This window comes from Nicotiana attenuata, unplaced genomic scaffold, assembly GCF_001879085.1.
Source record: "Nicotiana attenuata strain UT unplaced genomic scaffold, NIATTr2, whole genome shotgun sequence".
Lineage (NCBI taxonomy): Eukaryota > Viridiplantae > Streptophyta > Magnoliopsida > Solanales > Solanaceae > Nicotiana > Nicotiana attenuata.
Genome location: NW_017670694.1, coordinates 121,783 through 131,384, shown reverse-complemented (window position 1 = coordinate 131,384; position 9,602 = coordinate 121,783). Strand labels below are relative to the sequence as shown.

The window sequence follows — 9,602 nt, the reverse complement described above, 5'->3', positions numbered from 1 at the left end:
AGGAAGAATTGAACTGGTCAGCCTTTGTCACACGAACGAATAATGGTAACGCGGAAAGTATACATGAGTTACAAAAAAGGCATATTAATGAGCCACACGTGTGTGACTGGAACTAGAAATTCATATACTCACTCCGTTTACTTTTAATTGTCTACTTTGAACTTTTCATCAGGGGCGGGAAGCACCCATTAACCCAGAAGCAGACTCTGCATAATTATACAGAAAATACAGGAAAAACGGATATAACTAATTAACAAGCACCCACTAACCAAAAAGGTCTCTGGGTGCTTTGGTTATGAGATGAGTTTAGAGTTCAAACTATGAATTGGCCAGGGATCGATTCCTGCTTGATGCAAATTTTTTAATATAGCCAGAAATTAATATGCCTGTTTTGTTATTTTCCTTGTTGACTTTTTGCGGACCTTTTCTTTTGTTTTATTTTTCCTATTCCTAATAAAAGTAATAGTCTTAAAAGTTAAAAGTAGCTTCTTAAAAAGCCAAAAACCCTTCTTCTCGGCTTCTCCTTAGAAAGAAAACGCAGCGCACTTGTTCTCCCCAGTAATTTCAAAATCAGAACATAAATAAAAGGTAACAAAATTTGGTATTTTAAATTTTTTATTCAAGCTAGAGGAAACAGGAATTGGGGCTTTCTCATATTGCTTATGCTTTGTTAAAATTAAAATATATTCAATGAATTTTTTGTATTACTTTGCTGAAAAGAGTCAGTGACTACAATATTTTTGTGATAAAAAATTATTTTTGGTACTTGTCATAAAGTAAATTTACTTGTTTATGTTATTTACTTGACACCGAAACTAAAATTTTGGGACAAATGAAGATTATATTAGCAACACTGGTCACTGGGTTATGCAATTGATGAATTGGTGCTCATACACTCATTGCTAGCTTCGAAAATTTGTAAGTTTTCTTAGCTTTTTAAAGACCAAACTTTTATGTTGTATATTGTTTTAATTTTTCAGCGGACAGAAGAATGGACTTAAATATGTTGTTATTGTCTTGTTGTTTGTGTTGTTTATAGAGAGACATGGGTTTCATAATAGGAATTAATTGGATTGCATGAATTAATTTTTTGATAAGATTGATTAGGACTGAATCTTATTTTGTAGGAGTTTTTCATCGATCTTTGTGAATCGAGATGGATAAGTTTGTCACAAGGCTACCCAGTTCTAGTTCTAGTTCTCATCCATCTATTGCTCCATCCATAGCTCCGGAAACTCAGAGGGATCCATTTTTTTCAAATCTTGATTTGGAATCTCTCGAACCTGACCCGGGAGATAGAAAATCCATTACAGAATATAGTCCTAATATACGTGATGAAGTTGGAAGACATTATATTAAAAGTGGACCTTGCCAGCTCGTGAAATATGATTTTTCTAAAACTAAGTTTGGAAGGTATTTGTCCTAGTTGGTTCAAGGGTAAAGATGCTGCATATTGTTTATGTTGTTATTTGTTTAAAAATGAACATGAAATTCATGGAAATATGGGAGATGCTTTTACAAAAAATGATTTTAAAGCTTGGAACAAGGCTATTGAAAGATTTAAAACACATGTTGGAGGGGTAGATAGCATCCACAACAAGTGTTTCAATAGGATGATTGATTTAATGAATCAATCACAATCAAGAGGTTCTTTAACATGAAAGGAATTAGTGACCTTGCTAAAGTGTTGGTTAAGTCAGATTTGCATCAAACTTGGCCACTTGTTTATTTGCTTATCAAGTTAACTCTCATTCTTCCTGTTGCTACTGCTTCTGCGGAACGAACTTTCTCATCCATGAACTACATAAAAAATGAGCTTCATAACAGCATTGGTGATGAATTTTTAAATGATTGTTTAGTTTGCTATGTAGAGCGTAAGATATTTGTAACCGTAAGCAATGATGCTATTATTGATCGTTTTCAACATATGAAAAGTCTTCGAGCACAGCTGTGACTTGTGACTAGATATCTTTTTTTTCTATAATGTAACATTATTAGTAGTTGATTGTGGCTAGTGAATAGAAGTCTTTTTTTGCTAATGATAATATTAACCGTAGTTTTTCTAATAAAGTTTTTACTATCGTAGTTAAATAGTTGTGAATTTATACTATGTGATGGGTAACAACTTTTCACTTAAGAGAGTGAGCACCCACGACCTTAAAATCCTGGATCCGCTACTGCTTTTCATGTCCCTTAAGAAATAGTAATAAATAAAGTGCATATATAATTTACCATGATATCCATATTAATCGGTGTATAGTCTTAATAGATTTGGAAAATAATTTGGAATGAGTAATTAATGCGAAGGGCAAAACAAGAAAAATAAATTATTTTTCTCTTAATATGCGAAAAGTGACAAGTAAAAATAAAAATAAAATTGTTATGAAACAATAAAAGAAGAAGAAGAGTATTATAGAGAAAAGTAGAGAGAGAAAATTCTTATTGATTTGGGATGAATTACAATTGAATAAATCCCTCTATTTATAGGGAGAGGGTGACTTAGCCACCAAACAATGAACCCCGAAATCTCTCTAAATATAGACATTCACCATAAATACAATTCTATTTATAACACACCCCCTTAAATGTCTATTCAACAAATAATGTGTCTCGTTAAAACCTTAACTAAAATAAAACCCAGTAGGAAAAAAATTCTAGAGAAGGAAAAAGAGTACACATATCTAACAATACGCCTTTTGGTTGCCTCGTTAAAAACCTTGCAAGGAAAACCCAGTGGGACAAAACCTTGTAAGGAAAAAAGAGTACAACGCGTATTAACTCCCCCTGATGAGAGCATCAATTCACATCCTTAAGTATTTGCATTCCAATCTTGTGCACCATCTTCAAAAGATCGTTGGTAGATATTTGATAAATAAACCAGCCATATTAACTTCAACGAATTTGTTTCACCTTGAAATCATCATCCCTGATAGATGTATTTTCTTCATATGATCTTGTTGGAATCATCATTTCAATATCTTCACATAGAGGTGATAACTCTTGCTATCATATTATCATGCATATAGTTATAGCAAGATACATTTGTGCACAAATTGCACTGAGGATGTAGTACTTCATGACCATGAATTCTATATGCTTTAAGCAATTTAAATCATTCAGGGATTGTTAAGTTATATAAGCCATATAATAGACTTTAGATGCATATCAAGTTTTCATGTCATGCTAGACATATAAGATATCGAAAACTGATTGCACATACCATTGATTTTATACTTTCAAGTGTTTGAACTACATGTTCAAAACTACATGTCTTTCATATGAAACCAAATCTATTCGAATTGTTTCTTCAGACTTAAGATCCTCATATATATATTTAGCGCTATTATAGATGTCGTCGACAAATATTTTATATCAGTTTCAATATTTTTTCATAAAGACATAACATAGAGATCTCTTCATTCATATATTCAGGTACCTGAATCTCTCATGAGATTTTATGAAGTATTATGTCATGTGTCTTCTAGATCACTTGCCTCCTTTTGTTATGATCATTTAGATCATTTGCTCATCTTCTTTGTCAAGAAGTTTATTTGAAACCAATTTGTCTATGCGCTTTAAGCGTACCATAGACTTTGTCCTTCTAGGACTTAATATGAGCATTTACAATGAGAATATAGTTACTTTCTTTGGGCCAGCAAATGCGTCTAGCATGCTTTGCAATATATTGCAAATGAATTATCTTTTTATGAACTTCAAGTTCATATTATTTTAGTCGAGGATCTAGATGTACAAATGATAATTCATTCCGCGTAACTTTTTCTCAAATGTTATCATCTCTCTCCATCATGTTAGAAAACTAACTTGCTTCATCATCTTTGTGCGTTATGGTGTTAATCAAAATATACACCGCACATCAATAATAATAAGATGGAATTATTTGGTTCCTGACCCCGAACCACTTGTGAGGGGAGAAAATAATATACTTTGGTATATAACGTATATCAAACTGATATAGATAACTTTGTTCTCATAAGTAATTGTTTAGCAATTAAGTAGAGACACTTAATAAATCATTTTGCTAAACCAACTGTGATGTAAACCAACTTATCAAGATGAACTTCTTGAATAAAAAATCTGGAAATTATGCTCGAAATTAAATTATTGAGCAAGTTACCTCGCAAAACACCATGTTGCGGGTTATTAATAATCGCACATGTAACCATCTCATAGATGCATCTTATGTGGTATACATGGCAGGTGAATGGGCCTATATTCACCTTTAATATTTCCAGCATTCATGGGATTCAATCCCAATTTTAGTTGGTATATTAATTAATGAGAACAGGCAACATAAGAAAATTCATAAAGAACTTTCTAGTTCTTTAATATTTACCCATGTGAATTCTCTTTTATTTTTGCACATCATGCTTAAATTGATATGGCTAAACTGATTATGTCAATTGGATAAATTATCAATATTGATAAAGACTAGGTTTACACCATGACGCTTGCAATTATCGATAAACTCCAAATTTATTATGATATGGGTTTTTATATCAATAAACATCCACTTTATTGTGACATTCTTTTGTTTGTGTAGTACAAACTGGAGAATAAAGCGGGTAGCTTTTCACATACATATTATCCCGCTACAAGTTGTAGTAATAGAAGATATTAAATCTTTCCTTTATTTATAGTCTCAATATAACCAACTGCTTTCGCGAATACTTTAGAAACTAAATAAGTTTCTTTGAGACTTACTACGACAATTTTATTTCTCCAAAATAATAATAATTGGCTCTTCCAGAGCTATCAATTAATTTGGTACTACCACATATTCATCAACATCAATATGGTGAATATCTCTTTTAAAGAGAAAGTTATACCATTATGGTTATGGTCAAAATTATATGCAAGTTTTGTTTCTTGCATTACCGCTGTCTTTTAATAATCACAATGCCAAAATATTTTGGCGTACAATAAGTACGTGACCAATGACCATTTATGCCATAATAATGACATTATTTTCTTATTTTCTCTCAAACCTCCTTCTAGAGGTGAGTGTGGTATATACCACAAGCACGCTCATATTCTTCCAAAAATGAATATGTATTCTTAAATCAGATGTTGTCACATTCACATCATGAATGAACCATAATCATCTATATGTGCTTTATAAAATCTCATGTCAAATCGATGACAAATATAACTTTCACAGAGTGAAGGATTATTTTGAGAATCCTTATTATTCTCATTATCACAATGATGACGATTATAATTTCGTCTATTGCCACGTCCACATCCATTGATACCTTCACGGTAATAATTTTGTCTTCTTTCAGACTTATCACATATTGCTATCACATTCTCTTAAGGGAATGAGAATGGAGCAAATTCAATGGGACGGGTTTTCACTTCTTGTGCTCACGATCATACATGACTTTGATCATGGCAAGACATAGAAATTTTACCACTTCAGGTGGTTATAATTTCTTACAAACTCCATTAGAGTTGTAATCAAAATTTATTGTCTTTGCTTGTATTTAAAATCAAATTATAGAAAAAAAGAGAAAAATACGATAAAATACTTACTTTAAATCTAGAATTTTAGCATGAAGGAAATTCATAGAACAATTGACAATCATTATGATCAATCACAAAGCTTCTACTCAATTGATTAGAGTCTCGTGCTGATGACGTGTTATGAAACAATAAAAGAAGAAGAAGAGTATTATAGAGAAAAGTAGAGAGAGAGAATTCTTATTGATTTGGGATGAATTACAATAGAATAGATCCCTCTATTTATAGGGACAGTGTGACTTAGCCACCAAGCAATGAACCCTAGAATCTCTCTAAATATAGACATTCACCATAAATACAATTCTATTTATAACAAAAATCTTATTTTTAGAATACTTGACAACTAAAAGTGAACGGAGAGAGTAATGGATTAGGAAAATACTAGAATATCGTACCTATCGTTCTTGAGCTGACTGATCTTGTTTCATATTAGTGGGAAGTGATCATTTTATTCGTCAAGCGAATGATCAAACAAATTATGGTTCATGCATTTTTTGAAGAATCAGCTTATTTTTTTAATGGAAAATTAAGAAAATATAACATTGTTGATCCATCATAGGAGTATTCTTTATTAGAGCAGTTGACAATTAGATCTACCTTTGTCCATTATTCTCATATCTGTGATTGCACAACAACAACGTTTAGCTTGAAGATATAATTGTTTCTCCAATTTCATCGATCTAACTTTTATTTCATAGAAAAAAATTCACTTTTTTCAATATTTGCTCATATGAAGGTGAGATATAGAGTATACAACACTAAAAGAGTGAAATTTTCTCTTAAAAATAATTGCTAAATTAAAATAAACGAGCTTTACTTCGTCGAAAAACGTAAAAAATATCACGTGCCTTGCATTAGTACATTACCTTTCGAAAAATATAGCAAGATGAGACGAGTTTCGAAAAAGTTTCAGATTTGCATCATGACTAATTTATGTACAACTATATTATCACATATAAAAAAAATATATATCCTCCCATAAATTAAGTAATGGAGAAATATAATTAACACACAAATTACAACCTTTAGAAGAGTTAACAAATAAAAGTCTCATTATTTTGACAAGCATCTAATGAAGCTTAATTATCGAATTTCAATTAACTGATTATTCTTTCAAAGAAAACATAATGCTCTTACATTATTTTGTGAACATATTCTTACCATGTTTGTGGTGTATTGCTGTACTCATTTCATATAGAAAGAATTACAAGAAAATACACATGACTTCACACCATAACAAAAATGGCCTATGTTTTTAAGTTTTATCTGACCTAGCCCATATTGTACATATTTTGAAAGTACTAGCAAATTTAAAATATGTCTTCTTACAACCATTGCTTCTAAAAGCTATGGAATTAAATCTTGTTTACCGTGAAAAAGGTAATAACAATTAAATTTGATTATGGGATTCTAAAAATACGTGATCTATTTTCATGCCGGTTGTTAAGCAGTTGATGCTATGTGAAAGACTTAGAAACAAGATTAGAGCTTGAGAGCAAAGTGATAACCGAATCGGATGGTTAATAATCGAGGCCTCGAGCTTGCTTATTCGAGGACCTCGGGGTCGAGTCCGGCGCTCGGCTGGGAGCTATCGGGGGCAATCGATGAGCGACTAACAGTTAGAATAAGATTAATGGCGGCTCTTTATGGCTAATAATAAGCAACAGATGATGAACAATTAGTAGAACACAATAAATGTAAGCAATAAATGAAGTAATGAACTCAAGAGAAAAATGTTAGAGAGCAGAGAGAGTATTCCTGTATATTTTAGTATGGAGCAACCGATAACTACAAAATGACAAGGATCCCCTTTATATATGAGGGAGAATCCCAATATAGTACAAAAGTATTGATTACAAAGATACGGGCTGACATAGCCATTTAATGCCTTGATACGGGTCAGAGCTAGACCTCTAGATTTTGTCAGTCCTAGCCATGCGCCTAGGGAATATCCCCACTGTTCCACCGTGACCATCAGTTTGTGTTGCCTCGAGGCTGGATGTTGATGTCCTCTCGGGATAAGACTCGACCGCGGCCTCGAGCCTTTGGAAACCTCGCTCCTGAGGCGTTGTAGTGGCCTAAAATTGGACCCTCCAATTTTAACGTTATAGATAGTCCCCGCGTTTCTTAGAGTAGAACGATTAGAAACGATCTTGATAACCGTCTCTTCTAGTTTTCCCGCGATGACGTCATACTTATGACGTAAGCCTTCATGATGGCTGAAGTGTCCCGTCGGTTCATCTTTTCAGTGTCATTCAATGTACTGCCGATTATGATTCTTCAGAGCGACAATATCGCCGTCGATTCAGTTCCCAAAAAACGCATTGATTGCGCCTGCTGATACGTCTTTCAAGGGTATTAATGGAATAGATGTTTCTTCAATTCGTCTCTGTTGTATGTTATATTTCCCCTTATCTATGCTCGTGAAGAATCTGAGTGCTTGATCCCGCCGATCGGTACATATCGAGCCCGAGGGCGAGTGTTTCTTTTGACTTTGATTGCTCAATGCAGCTCCCCACAGAACCCTTTGCCGTTTCTTGGACCGAGCCCGGATTGGACTGACAAATTCGGGTCGCCGGGACCCTGACTTCGAGTTGAATGAGAGTAGGTCTTCGAATCCTTAGACTGAGGCTTGGCTTTCAGACCTGGCAGTAATCTCCGAAGGGGAATTTTGCTCGGAGGTCCGAGAATAGAGACTGCCTTTAGGCTTTCGAGAGCAGTCCCCGAGTGGACGTTTGCTTGAACCCAGGCCACCTGGGAGCTCGTTTCGAACTTAGTGTAGATAGACTAAAGGCGTTGTAGATAGATCCTGGGTGAGGGTTTACCCGGATTTAGATGGTACCCCGAGACCAGACCCATATGAGTAGGGTTTAAGCGCTTATTCTCTTCTTGGGAGAAGCCCTCGAGATTGGGTATCATCTCGAGACTTGTAATGATGTCAATGGTTTACTTGGAGCATGTCTTCTTTTTTATGGAGGTCCTCGAGGTCGGGTACCACCTCGGGACTTGCAATGATGCCAGTAGCTTCTCGGAGCCTAACTTCTTTTTGATGGAGGTCCTCGAGTTCGGGTACCACCTCGGGACTTGCAATGATGTTAGTGGCTTCTCGGAGCCTAACTTCTTTTTGATGGAGGTCCTCGAGGTCGGGTACCACCTCGGGACTTGGTTAACGCGAGGTTTTCAACCTTGAAGCGTCGTATGGCGACGTCGAGTGTAGGATACGGCTACGAAATGACCGAGGCGATTCCGCCTGCGTATCTTTCCAAAGCGATAAAAGCTTTGGCTAACATTTTTAATCGGCCTTCGAGGCAGGCGAGTGGTCGCCGCTCTTTCCATATATAGGGTTGTCTGCGCCCTTTTGGAGACTCTGCTATTCTGAGTAGTTATCCTCTTTCACAGAGTTCTCCTTTCTTGCGCCAATTTTCCTTTAACTCGAAGCTTTCGCCCAAGTCTTCATTTCCCTTTCCTTCATTTTACTATAGCCATAGATGCTATGCCCGAACCCACTCGGCGAGGAGAAAAGAGCTCCGCCTCTGGGCACTTTGCTTCGGGAGGGAGTCTCCTGCCAGAAGGGACTCCAGTGCTTGAGGTTATCGGAATTATGCCTCGAATCCCACTTTTTTAATAGGAGAAGAGCATCTCGAATCAGTGAGGAGAGAGTGTGGATGGGGGGAGAATGTAGTATTGCGCGTACTTTCCCCGGGAGAGAGCGTTATGGACCATGCTGAGGGGTTTTTGAACGTATATACGTACCCTTTCACGCTAGGCCCCCCTGATAGGGTTGTGCTTAATTTCTGTCAGAAATACCGGGTCACCTTGGTGTAGATTCATCCGTCATTTTGGCGGATAGTATTGATGATGAGGTTCTTCGCGGAGAAGGCGGGGCTTGAATTCATGCTCAGTCATCTTATCAGGCTGTACCGACCCTTTCATCATCGAGGTCTGTTAACCTTACGATGTCGGTCGGCCACGCCTTTTGCTGTTTGATGATGAAGAAGACGGAGACCGGGAGTGGATGAGTCGATTCGTCCGAGTACGGACTGCTGATATCATCCCCGTGG

General features: G+C 35.7%; 1 long non-coding RNA gene across 1 annotated transcript; it reads left to right on the top strand.

The window, feature by feature from the left end:
• The first annotated feature begins 475 nt into the window (after positions 1-475).
• LOC109242385 lies at positions 476-1,761 on the top strand. The gene is made up of 2 exons (XR_002070385.1): positions 476-918; positions 1,128-1,761. It is a non-coding gene; the product is annotated as an uncharacterized LOC109242385 (long non-coding RNA).
• The last annotated feature ends 7,841 nt before the right edge of the window (positions 1,762-9,602 follow it).